The sequence below is a fragment of the Boleophthalmus pectinirostris genome, unplaced genomic scaffold (assembly GCF_026225935.1).
Source record: "Boleophthalmus pectinirostris isolate CB_2022bp ecotype Guang Dong unplaced genomic scaffold, ASM2622593v1 HiC_scaffold_16, whole genome shotgun sequence".
NCBI lineage: Eukaryota > Metazoa > Chordata > Actinopteri > Gobiiformes > Gobiidae > Boleophthalmus > Boleophthalmus pectinirostris.
In genome coordinates this window covers 2,569,477-2,583,568 of record NW_026571095.1, presented here as the reverse complement: position 1 = coordinate 2,583,568, position 14,092 = coordinate 2,569,477, and the positions used below count along the sequence as shown (strand labels likewise).

The window sequence follows — 14,092 nt, the reverse complement described above, 5'->3', positions numbered from 1 at the left end:
AGAAGCATTTATACAGCACTTGAATAAACTCTTTAACAAATGACAAAGTATTACATAAATTAAATGAAAATAGTGAAGCCAAAAATTGTGAAATGGATTACACTGCTTATTATATTACAAATGATGTCAAAATCTCGTCTTGTCCTCGTGGACCCGATCTCGTGGTGCGTCTCATTTCGTGAAACTTGTGTCTTGTCCCACCCCTAGTAATTTATAAGGTTACCAGCTCAGAGTTTGCATTTCTAGCACCTAGAACTAGAAGCAGTATCATAGTAAGACTGACGCATTGTGAAACTAATACATCATCTGCTTGCATTTCAGAGCATATTTACAGAGGTGTAAAAGACACAGATAAAACAGGAAATGGTGTTTGCAAAAGAATAATTTCACCACTTTTCCCACCTTTGCTGTCACTGTCCAGGCACTACAGGTGGAAATGATCACTAGTCCTACAGCCTGGTACAATTCAACTTTCTCGTTCTCGTTCAGATTCATGTAGACTGTGCCTCTCAGTAAAGGTGCACTGCTCCACATTTCTGCCTTGAGGATCCACCACCTGCTTGTCTCCATGGAGATGTCATTGCTTTGCCTGTAATGTTCCATGATATGACATTAAACGTAGCAATCGCATTTACTCATCGCCTGTTTGTATTGCTCAAAATTTCAGTCATTTCTTCTGTGAATAGATAAGTTCAATCTATACTCTGTAACATTCTAGACAAAGCAATAACATTTCCACGGAGATATCAGGTGGCGAACACTCCACCTTCACCAGAAGAGTTTAATTTGGTTACTCAGTGCACCTTAAAATAACTACCGTATTTTCTGGGATATTGGGCGAGCTCTTAAGCCTCCAACCCCATCAAAAAACGACTACGTGCCCTATACACGAATCCGCTCGGGTGTCCCAGCACGACTTCAGTAAACTACAAAGCAGAACATGCAAACACGCAAACACGCATGGAGCAGACAGCGACTGCACAGCGAAAAACACACGCAGCCACACTCATCACTCCACGCAGATGAGGAACGAACCGAAAAAGCAAGTGCGATGTGCCACTTCTAGACACAACTGAACAACTGAGTCACTGCAAACACGCCGACAATCCGTTGGTCCCAGACAGCACCCTCCCTACACGCCACAACTGAACAAAGCCCAGAGTCACCGTGAACGCCACAAACAAACAAAACCACTCACCCATCACACTGTTGTGTTTCCTTTATAATCCAGTGTGGTTTATTTGTGAAAAAAGTTTGAAAATAGACCATTTAATGACAGTGCGCCTTATAATCCAGAGCGCCTTAATAGAGGGGAAAATACGGTAAACTGTAATGTTAATAACAACCAGCATGCTAACAGCAAACTCTCCGGTTTACAAACAATAAAATGCTTTACACGCATCAGGCTCATTTTGATCTTAAGAGTTGCTTTTACTATATATCTGTTCTATGACAAAACGTTTTTATTTTATAACATGAAATAATGGAATGAACGACCCTTTTTGTGTAGATTGCAATGTTCTCTAGCATTTCTTCACTGCACTGGTGTATACAGGCCTAGCTCCCTCTGCTGGTGTTGTGTGTATATAAAAATATTTAACACAACTAAGGTTTGAAGGAATTCTATACACCCATAAATGATTCTAAGTTATCTGCAGGAAATACCAATGTTTCAGTAACGCGCAATAGAGTTAAATCACTAAATAAAGTTAAATCACTTAGTAGCTAACCCCATTCGTGTTAGCATAGCTCTGATAATCTGCCAACAATTGTGCCCCTGTCTGTGACCGGGGCTTCTGTGTTTTCAGACAAAGCAGAAAGAGTGGCCAAAGCCGCTGACCTTTGACCCCAACAGTGATCCCAGCACATGGCGGAGACGGGGGCTTCAATCAATGTATGCTTATCACGGCGTCTACCAAATATGTGCAATAGGAACGCATCCGTCGAGCTCTTTCAGTTCTGATACTGATCGATACTTTGGCTTTAAAAATGCACTATGTAACTTTTCGGTTAGGGATTCATCACCTGCTTGTTTTTATGGATATGTCATTGTTCTGCCTGGAATGTTCCACAGTGTGACATTAAACAGCTTTACCTTACATTTATTCAAGTCTGATTGGTTTTATTGCTCAAGAAAATCAAGCATTCTGACTGTGAGCGGGGTAGCGTCTCCACAGACCTGACCTGTAACTTGTTCAGGTTTGGTCTCCATGAGGATAGAAAGGTTTAATGTCATACTGCGGAACATTCTAGACAAAGCAATCTCCATGGATAAAAGCATTGGACGGACCCTCAACCAGAAACGTAATGCAATGCACTTTTAAGTATCTCACAATACCCGATATTAACCGATACCAGTGTAGGTATGGGAAATTACACTTGTGTTGAGTTATTCAACTGTTATTTATCCTTCAAATCACTACTCAACAGCTTTGTATTAAATTACGAGACTTTATAGGTCAAAATCAGCCTGCAAATAGATTACATTTAATTAAAGGCCCAACCAGGATATCGTCTTTAATAGGGCTGGGAATCATAAAGAAGTTGTCGATACGATACATACCTCAAAACATAAGCCACAATATGATACATATCTTGAAACAGTGAGGGTACGATTCGGTACAATTCGATATATTTCCAATCGATTTGATATGATGCAATAAAAAATAAAGTCTAAATCATGTCTGTGATACTAAAAGTCTTTGTTAAACCACTTCATATGCAAAGTTCATATGAAACACAAACATTTTAATCATCAAAACTAAAAATGTGAGTTTCCTTCCACTAAACAAGCAACAAAACTGTAGCTGTAACAAAATAATTTAGTAAAATATACCAAAAAATACACTTTGCGATATATCAATACAGCAGCCCACAATATTGATACTGTACAGCACATTAAACTAAAGGTTATGTCGATATTTTGATATTTTTGTACACTCCTAGTCTTTACCGATATTATGGAACCGATATCAGATCCAGCAAGATTTTCAGTATCAGCCTATTCAATACCAGTTTCTGTATTGGTGCATCCATAATTTGCATTTACGGTTGTACAAAGTTAACAAAATATCAGACAAGGCAACATCACAATTCACTTTTAACACAATCATTTCAAAGACGGGGCACCTGATTTTAAACGGTGAAATAAAGAAGTAGGTATTTAAATCTTTATTACTTGTTCCTGGCAACAACGCTCATGTCTCTAGACCCATCACGATAATTACTATATCAACTTCACAATGTTTCTTTTTATTCAGTATTTATCGCGGGTGCATTTCCTTTGCAGTACTGGGGAATTTTTTTCTATATGATAAGATCAGAGCCATAAAACGTTGGCTTGAATCACTTTTATGACTCATTATTGACAAACACTATGCACTAAAGTGTTCTATTCTGCTATTTACTCACTGCAGCTCAGGACTTTTTAAGCACTTTGTACATTTAGAACCGTTTTTGGGCGATAATCCTGCTTTAGTAGTTTCAATATTATCTTTTATCATTATATGTTATATTACTTCAATATATCATGCATCAGGTTTTGTTATCGTGAGACCTTTTATCTGGGTTTGTGATCAATAAAATGTTTAAACCTTAATGCAAACACAAACTTAAGAGCCACATTGTACTGCAGTGCAATACAGCTTTAAACTTTAGTAGGGCTATAACAATAAAATCATCTGACTAATCAAATATAAAACATAACACTTGGGGTTTTGATCTTCCAAATCCTTGTCTGGACTTTACAGAATCTAAATCATATACAAAAATAATTTAATAATCATTTAAAAAAGATAGTGGCGTTATTAAAGAGAGGCTATTAACTGCTTCTGCTTACACGTATCATATTTAGATCACCATGTTGCCTTTTATCATTTTGAAAATGCTATAATTGCCGAAAATAATGTATTAACAAGTTTTATATATTTTACTTTCATTTTTGCTGCTCCCCTCCCGTAGTGCTTTGAAGGGGGAGTGACTTTGCGCGGAAAGAAATCACAACATAATCAGTATGAATCTCGCTAATGACACAACTGCACAGCTCATCAGGTTTGTCGAGTTGTTGTGAACAGTTCTGTAACATGCTTTTGTATATTTATTAAGAATTGTCATGAAGGAGCAGGGAACATGATGGATTAAAAAAAATAGCTTAATAGCCCCAAAGTAATCTTTAATGTACAACACTGTAATGGAAACAATCGTTTGACTAGTCTACTAATCGAAAATTCAACTGCTGACGAGTAGACTACTAAAATAATCAGTTGCTACTTTCAGCCCATTATCTTCCATCTTTATTTTGGAATGCTCATCTTTGTTTCACTTTCACAGAGAGTTTGGTGCGTGTGCGCGTGTGTGAAAAGTGTCTACAGCCCAGTCTTATATTTGCATTGTAATTTATTGCCCGTCTGGGTCTCGCACCACATTGAGGCTGACAACATTATAAATAAAGACCGTTTATGACAACAGCTTTCACAATCTCGTCATTAATGCCTCAACACAAAGCAGCCTGTTACATAAGGCAGGGCAGAGGAGGTACGAGAGAGGCCCCCAGATGATACATGACCTGATACTATGTGTGTGTGCGTGCACGCACACACACACACGGCTATGGTGCTGTCTATAGGGAATGTTTGGGAGAATGTAAAAATAGGACACAGGCAAAACAAGATCTTGTTTTGTACAGTGACTTTAAAAAAGGCCCAACCAACAACATTCCACAAGATTATACAAAGAGTACAGTCCAGCAATTCATTAAAAGGTGCTTTACCTCATTATACTGTACTAGTTCATTTTAAAGAGCTCATCACACCATTTACTCATCTGGGTAATGTGTGAATCAAACAAAACACACGTTTAACAGAGACTCTGCATATTTAGGCTGACTTCTCTCAAACAGAAAACGCTGTTCCACAACAACAACTACCATGCTAACACGCACACTTCCAGATTATCAGACTTTCAAGACACTTTTTAAGGGCATATAAACAGGCCTATATTACACAAACTTTGCTTGTGAGTTTTAGGCCATGTTAGAATGCTGTTCCCTCCTCAAAAACATACACGTGTTTTGATTCATTCACACATCCTTCAGTAACCCTTTAGGCCGTCTATATCTCCAAAGATGAAAATGTGCTGTTCCACCCTGTGATGTCATGAAACGGTAGTTTTCAAGTGAGGAATGTAACTACTGAAGGTGTATCGAGTTTAAAAACACAGTGGAGCACTGTATTAACACCATAGACCGTATTTATGAATGGACAAAGCTAAGGTGCTAGCCGCAGCGTTCCAAATAGGAAGTGCTCCAAGCCGCTTTTCCGGCTCCTACTCACTCTGGATCCAGTGACTTCCACTGAGATCTTGTGGCTCCTCTCTCTGCTGCTGTGAGCCTCAGTCCAGGTCTTTAAATGTTTGTTTTAACCGGTTCTACATGATCCTCAATTTTTCATTTTGGTATTTTGTCCCTAAATCAAGATATGAACATAAATAACGGACCAATCAGCTGACTTCATTCCCAAGGTCCCTCCTGTTAAAGTTAGCAACAGGTTTGTTTGACAGTGAGTGCGTTTCATTACTAAAGTGAGCCCCCTTCCTGCTTTCTTGAGAAGGGCAGGCACATTTAACCACCTCAATCATGTTTGGCTCTTGTGGTTGTTATGATACTCGCAGTCAGATTTCCACCTACGGACATGGCTCCTGATTCGCTCCTGTAACCGTGACATGGTATGATTACCACCTGACATCACAAGGTAGAACAGAGTGTTTTCAGCATGAGAAAAGAACTCAGCGTAAAGATGCAGGGTTTGTGTGATAAACATGTGTGAATGAAACAGAACTCGAGATACGCAAACTACCGTATTTTACGGGCTATTAGGCGCTCTGGATTATAAAGCGTACTGTCATTAAATGGTCTATCTTCGAACTTTCTTCACAAATAAACTGCACTGAACTATAAACGAAACAACAGTTGGATGGGTCAGTGGGACTTTATTTGGCACGTTCACGGTGACTCTGGGCTTTGTTCAGTTGTGGCGTGTAGGGAGGGTGCTATCTGGGACCGCTGCATTGTCGGCGTGTTCGCAATGACTCAGTTGTTCAGTTGTGTCTAGAAGTGGCACATTGCACTCGTTTCGTTCCTCCGTTCCGTTCCTCGTCGGCGTGGAGTGATGAGTGTGGCTGCGTGTGTGTTTTGCTGTGTGGTCGTCTGCTCCGTGTGTGTTTGCGTGTTCTGCGGGTAGTGCTGCTTTGTAGTTTACTGAAGTCGTGCTGGGACACCCGAGTGGATTCGTGCATAAGGCGCTCTGGATTGTGGGGCGCAGTCTTTTTTGATGGGTTTGGAGGCTTAAAAGCACGCCCAATAGCCTGGAAAATACAGTAATCATATTGAGTACATCAGAAAAACTACTGTGTAAACTATCATGTACTTTTGGCCCGCATTAAACTCCGCCTCTTCCCACTTTCCAGCCTACACTGACAGCAGTGACTTACACTCAAAGCCGCAGTAAAAAAGGCCCCTGGTCATTTTGGTTTGGGGCAGTCTCCAATGGGCTGGAGTTTTCATCAAAGCACGTTTTATCACAGTTCAAGAAGTAGCTTTACTGTCTTAACCATGTAACTTCAGCTATCAAGAATTCACACTTTATTGCAATTGGTTAAATCCACCTCTCATTCACTCAGAGCTACGGTTGTCCAAGTATTGAAAATTGGATAGTAATCGATGCCAAAACTACTATCAAAACTAGATACTCATTTCAGCAATTATTGATGCTAAAAAAAGGGCACACAAAATAGTATACACCCATGATACAAGACCACGTGGCAATATAAAAGTTTTATGATTTACTATGAAAGAGTGTTTTAATTATCATTGTGGTATCAGAATAGGTATTGAGTATCGAGTCTGCTCCATAGTATCAAAAGTAAAGAACACAAGAGCGTAGAGTTGTATTAAAGAGAAAAGCACTGAATCGCGATGGGACAAGATGACCAAAATAGCAGATAGTCAGAGAGATCAGATTACAATTCAATGGGTACACTTCAGGCAAACCTGATGGATCAAGTTAATTTACAGAGAAACACACAAACAACAGTTTATTTTTCATTAAAAAAAACCCACTATTTCACAATTTTGAGGTAAATTATACATTAAACAGTTCTACCTTAGATTTATTCAATTACAGGTCGTTTTATAGCTTAGATCTGACATGTATCTTGGTCTGGTTTGAGCTTCATGAAGATAGAAAGGTTTAATGTGATACTGTGAAACATTCCAAAGCAATAACATCTCCATGGAGAAAAGCATTTGACATAACCCCCACCAGAAAAGTTACGAAATGCACCTTTAAACCTTCTCTCAGATCATGGCATGTTATGGAGTCCAGAACAAACAGCAACTGATTAAACTCACTTTAAAAAGACACTAGGACAGCAGCTCCTATGTTTTCCACACCAAGTACCACTTAAGAAAATATCTGCCCTTCACGTACCGCCAGATCTTAAGCTGGTCCATAAACTAGTTATTCCACAGCTCAACTAAGGCTAAACCCAGTTTGAAGTAGGACTAGACCATTCCACCAACAGTAACTCTAACCAAGACTCATTCTATTGTCAAAAGAAATACTGTTAAAGGTGCACTGTGTAACTTTTCTGGGGGAGGGTCCATCAAATTTTGTCCATGGCGATGTTATTGCTTTGTCTGGAATGTTTCACAGTATGCCTTTAAATCTTCCTACGTTCATGAAGACCAGACCAAGTTACTAGGGGTGTAACAATGTCCAAGTCTCACAATATGATATCGTCACGGTATGAATCTCACTGTACGATATTTATTGTGATATCGTGGGAAAGCTCATGATATGATGGGGAGGCTCACGATTAGGGATCTAACAATATCCTAATCTCTCGGAACGATGTTTTCACAATATATATCTCACGGTACGATATTTATTGTGTTATTTTGTGGAGGCAACAAAACTGAATATGCTACTTTTTCCTCTTAAAATGCCTTAACAAGACTTAATCCAAAGAACTGAGAATTAAAAGTGCTTAGAACTGTTATTTCTTCATAGAAAGTACATAGTCTGCACTGAAATGGAGCAAAGGATCATGGTCTATGTAGTTCCCTCTGTCCATAGATCTTAATTTAAGTAAAGAGACTTGTAATTTGACATATTGCGATGGTCAATGATATTATTGTGAGAACTTTGATGATATCACGATATTTCGGTTATTGTTACACCCCTACAAGTTACAGCTCAGATCTGTGGAGAGGCGACCCTGCTCACAGTCAGAATATATGTTTTGTCTCAGTATTTTTGAGCTACAAACAAACGTGTACCTGAATAAATGTAAGGTGGAGCTGTTTAATGTCACACTGAGGAACATTCCAGACAGAGCAATGACATCTCCATAGAAACAAGCAGGTGATGGACCCACAACCATAAAGTTACATAGTGCACCTTTAATTATCATTGTAGTATCGGAATCAGTATTGAGTTTCAAGTCTATTCCTTAGTGTTGAAATTGTAGTATCGTGACAACACTTTAAGAACCACTGGTAAAGTCCTTATCAAAACAATCCATCAGCAGTATTTGGGTCATGTGAGCCACACGTTGGGAAGCTCTACCCCAGCTCATAAACACTATAAACACCGTATGACCGGAGCCCTCACACAGACGCAGTGCAGGTGAAATTAGCCTGTGACACATGCTCCCAGCGCCGCAGCACCCGCTCACATGCCAGGCCCAGACCAGGCTCTAGAGCAGACTGGCACACCTCCTCCTCCTCTCCTCCCCACACCCAAACTCCCATTCTCCCATTCTCCATTCTGACCAGAACACAAAAGCACAACACTAGTGCCCAGTGCCTGACCCTCCCTGCTCTGCTCTGCTTTGCTTTGGAGAGCTGGGTGTGTTTGCAAAGTTTTCATATTAGAACATGTGAAAGTTAAAAATGCCCCATATTACACCATTTCTGATCTTTGTTATAATTTTGTTTCCTCATCGCGAACAGACCTGGAGTTCTGTTTTGTTTCATTCATTTGTTTCACCCTGCATATTTAAGATGAGCTCTTCTCTTAAACAGAAAACACTCTGTTCCAACTTGTGATGTCATATGGTAATACAGGAAGTGCTGCACTGTGTTTTTAAACTCCACACACTTTCACTAGAATCATTTGAGTGATTTCAGCCATCAGATTGCCCATCTCTATTAAACAAAAGGTCAAATGTAGCCATTAACTTGAAAACTACAGCTTCATGACATCACAAGGTGGAACAGAGCATTTTGAGCTTTGGACTAATAATGAAGGATTATAAATGTGTGAATGAAACAAAACAACTCCAGGTCTGTTTTTCAAGAGGTAAAAACATCATAACAGTCAATTTTGAGTAATATAGGACCTTTTCTTTTGCTTGTGAGGATTGTGACTATCCGTTTTGACTTACATCTATAAGGATTTTGATGAAAAACAGACTTTATGGCTCCATATAATACAGCTGAATAAAAGTTATTACTTCATCTAGGAGACAAACTGAGCACCAAGAGATGGAAGATCCTTGTTCTAATTTTGCAAATCAGTGAATAAGATAAATAATGATTTAAAAACAGTTGTGAGGAGTAAAACCAAAAACCAAAATGACATGTTCACAAAATTCTACCACAAGATACTGTCAAAATGCCAATGCCAACATCAATTACAGGTGATAACTTCAAGCAAACAAAGTGGCGTGTATCTTGCTTTCCACAAGATATTCAGTCTATAAGAGTTCAACAAACATAAGAAACTATGTTTTTAAAAAATGATCAATGTTTTTTTTTTTTTATCATGAATACGACAGCACAGCAGTAATTTCTTTTCAAACTGCAGTCCACTGGAGTCTGAAGTTAGAAATTCATATAAAAGTACTGAACATTCATTTGTAGCGTAATAATAAATATGCCACTATGAAAACATCACTATTTCAAAAATAGCTGACAACCTTATCTCTTTGGATCTTAAAGTAAATGGCATTATCACAAAAAGTTAAATGCGGTATTCAATGAACAAATATTTAGTCTTAAAAAAAAAAGCTTTTTATCCCAATAAAAAGGGGTTGATAATAATCATGTGATATGTTTCTGTATTAATCACTCTTAGACCACCAGAGTAAGCAGGAAAAAGCGACCTGATCAGATGATGTACTCTTCTGGCTCATTCTCCATTTCATTTATAACTAAGTAAAAGTCATATTATTATTTCAATGATTGATACAGGACACTACGGTGCCCCTTCATAGTAATGATTCTTGGTAAATGACTGTGTACAAGATTAAATACAGACAATAAACAAGATTTACACACAATAGGAGATTAAAGGTCCTAAATTACACTTAAGCCATGTTATAATGTTGTTTCTTCATCACAAACAGACCTGAAGCTGTGTTTTGTTTCATTCACACGTTTGAGTAACACTTCTGTCTACATCACCAAATGCTCTGTTCCATCTTGTGATGTCATTTAGTGGCAGTTTTCAAGTTAACAGCTACCTTTTACTTTTAATCCAATAAAGATTGACAATTACAGATCTGAACTCATACAAATGATTCTCGTGAAGGTGTGAGGCACTTCCTGCATTACCACATGACATGACCGTTGGAACAGCGTGTTTTCACTTTAAGAGAAGAACTCAGGCTAAATATGCAGGGATTGTGTGTTAAACACGCGTGAATGAAACAAAACAACTCCAGGTCTGTTAGTGATGACGGAAACAACATTAGAACACGGACCATTAAATTACTCAAACTAAAATGAATTGTGGCCCCATTGTCTTTACCAGAACCTATGGAAAACTCTATTCATTAGGGCTGAGTATCATTCAGAAGATGCCAATACGGAACATATCCCAATACATAGGCCACGATACGATACAGGTCTCAATACAGTGAGCTTTCGATTCGATACAATACGATATATTTCAAATCGATTCAATATGGTTCAATAAAAAAATAAAGGCTAAATCATGGCTGTGATACTAAAAGTCTTTGATAAACCACTTCTTGTGCAAAGTTCATATGAAAAACAAACATTTCCATTTAATTTAATCATTGCATTTAATCTTTGCCTTTCAAGATACCCAAAGCGCTTTACAGTTCATTGTTCATTCACTTGTCACTCATTTTAATCCTCAAAACAGTGAAAATGTCAAATGTGTCGCATAAACGAGTTTCCTTTCTCTAAACAAGCAACAAAATTGTAGCTCTAACAAAATTATTCAGTAAAATACACAAAAACAATGTTGGTGATACAGCAATACAGCAGCCCACGATATCGATACTGTATCATCACATTAAACGATACAATGTCGATATTTCAGTATTTTTGCAAAGCCCTAGTATTCATAATATAAATATAAGTCCTATTCAAATCCCTGACATTTAATAAACCATCAGCAATGTAGCATATGGTGATATCAAATCGCAATCACCCATGAAAATCGCGATACAAAATGGCATTATCGTAGTATCCTTGTAATGGGGAGGTACGTTTTTTAGAGTTCAACACAACTTAGAAACGTCTCATCTTTGACAACAACACAAAAATCCACCGTGTTTTTGCAGTAACACCGCCACATTCCCGTCACAGGCACACGCAGCGACACAAACACACTCGTTAAACCTTTTTTTCTGGGCGTAAACACACAAAATAACCCGTCGTAAAGTGGAGCGGAGTTGCAGCCGTGTCTCGCTAGCGGAGATCAGTCCTTTTTGCAGCATCCAATGAAAGATGGCGACCTCCGGCGTGATTTCGCGGATTCCCCAACCCCCATCGCTTAGAACCGAGCTCGAATGTGATTAGCACTGGAGCTAACACACACAACATTGTCAACACGATCACAAGAGAGTCGATAAACGCTCCCTACGATGAATGCAAAGAGAAAATGAGACGTATTTGGCACTCACCTGTCAACTATCACTGCACGACGATGCGAATAGTGTTTGGAGCAGATGCTTTTGGGGCTGGACTGAGGCCTGGTGTTGGCTAAATACGCAGGGTATTAGCTAGCAGGCTAAACCGCGCACGCCTGCTAACAAACAACCGGCTTACCAGCGATCAAACCCACCGCGGACACTCGTCAGCTTCACGGGGAGGTATCCACAAGCGGCCGGGGACGAGTGGACGAGATGACGCCCCAGGGAAGTGAGTCAAATCCGGGCTAGTTTTTGGGGGGTTAGCTTCGCCTGTCAACTTTGGGCTCGCTAAATCTGGCGCCTGGGATTCGACGAGGAGATCGGGCAAGAGGCGGCGAAAAAGCGGGGTCTGGAGGGAAGGGGGAGTCCAAAAATGAAGCAGGGAAGGCGGAATCGAGAGGAGAAGAGCGACTCGGAGCCTTTAGGTCGATCAAACAGACGGTTGGTTAGAGCTAAAGGCAGAGCGGGAGGGGATTTAGGAAATGGAGAAGTGTTTCCTTTCCCTTTCGAGCGCGGCGCAGGTCCGCTATAGAGACGAGCACTCACTCACTCACGCACAAGCGACATGGAGCGACTGGAGAATAAATAAAACATATCAAACTTACACTTACACTTAGACAAACTTTACTGATCCACAAGAGAAATGACTTGGACACAGTAGCTCACACATCACAATATATTATAATAACAAAAAGCTAAAATATAAATGGTAGGTAATAATACACTCTAAATAAGTAGCAAAAAGAGCAAGAGACAGGCGTCAAGTAATAAGACATAATTATAAAACAAGTCAAAATAAAATTTAAAAATAAGAAATAATATATAAAATATATGCAGGAGGTCATAGGAAGACAGGGCAACGATGATATGATTATTGACAGGACATATGTTTATCTGTCACATAAGGGTTCTCATGTTGTACAGTTGTAGGGAGTATTATCTGTCACATAAGGGTGAGTTGTTGTATAGCTGTAGGGAGTATTATCTGTTCCATAAGTGTGAGTAGTTGTAAAGTTGTAGGGAGTAGTATCTGTCACATAACGGCGAGTTGTACAGTTGTAGGGAGTATTATCTGTTACATAATAGTTCTGATGTTTTACAGTTGTAGGGAGTATTATCTGTTCCATAAGGGTAAGTTGTTGTCTAGTTGTAGGGAGTGTTATCTGTTCCTTAAGAATGAGTTGTTGTACAGTTGTAGGGAGTATTATCTCTGCCATAAGGGTGAGTTGTTGTACAGTTGTAGGGAGTATTATCTGTTCCATAAGGGTGAGTTGTTGTACAGTTGTAGGGAGTATTATAGTATGAATGTAGTCCTGTATCTCACACTGAGCAGAGCTGTAGGAGCCTGTTGGAGAATGTCGTTACATTCGTGTTATATTATAGCACATACATGCACACAACTCACATTACAGTAACCCTAACCCACACTGCAGTCATGAAATAATGTCAAGATTTAAAATAAAGATGTCCTCTGTATTTTGACCCATCCTCCAGTGGTGCTGGTTGTAGCATGCCAGTGGCTGAGTGGTTTGCACTTTCACCTCATAGAGGTAAGAAGGTTTAGAGTTCAACCTTTGGACTGTCTCTGTCTTTCTATGCAGAGGCTGAGTGTGGTTTCCCTTATCTTGGTGGGTTTTCTCTAAGTACTCTAGTTTCCTATCAACAACAACATGCATTGTATATATCCTCCACAGCTCCACTTAAGATAGTCCTGACAAAGTTCAAGATCTGGATGTGAGTCCCCTGTGGTGCACAGCACATTGAACAATGGGTCAAATGCGAAGAACATGTTCCTCTAAGGTGACCAGAAAGTGTCCCTTAGCCTTTAAGAAATCTGATATTGGTTATATGCCTATATAATTTGCAATGAAAGGTTTAAGGATAAATATAAAATTAACCCCCACAACAAATCACCAACATCCTGCAGCCTGTTAAAAGAAGGGCTGAAGATGCCTCCATCTTCTGAGGAGAATGAGGTCCCTCTGAGATGGTCTCTTACTCTCTCAGCATGGGGCACTGGGCAAAACAGAGTGGGGCAGTAAAAGACTGAACAAGCTGTGTGCTCTGGAGGAGGTGAGAGGAGGGTGTATTTTTGCACAGAGGGACATCAGTCTAGTCACCACACCTCCTGCTGCAGCTCACACCA

The 14,092-nt window shown here is 39.4% G+C and overlaps 1 protein-coding gene across 3 annotated transcripts in view; it reads right to left on the bottom strand.

Moving 5' to 3' along the window:
• larp4b (La ribonucleoprotein 4B) overlaps nt 1-12,438 on the bottom strand; it is a 58,481-nt gene extending 46,043 nt beyond the window's left edge. For 2 of the 3 annotated variants that reach the window (XM_055151526.1, XM_020932025.2), the window contains exon 1: nt 11,938-12,438. The gene's annotated coding sequence lies outside the window, so the exon portion shown is untranslated. The remainder of the gene's footprint in view (nt 1-11,937) is intronic. The other variant, XM_055151527.1, reaches the window with a different exon arrangement.
• Nucleotides 12,439-14,092: the final 1,654 nt, after the last annotated feature.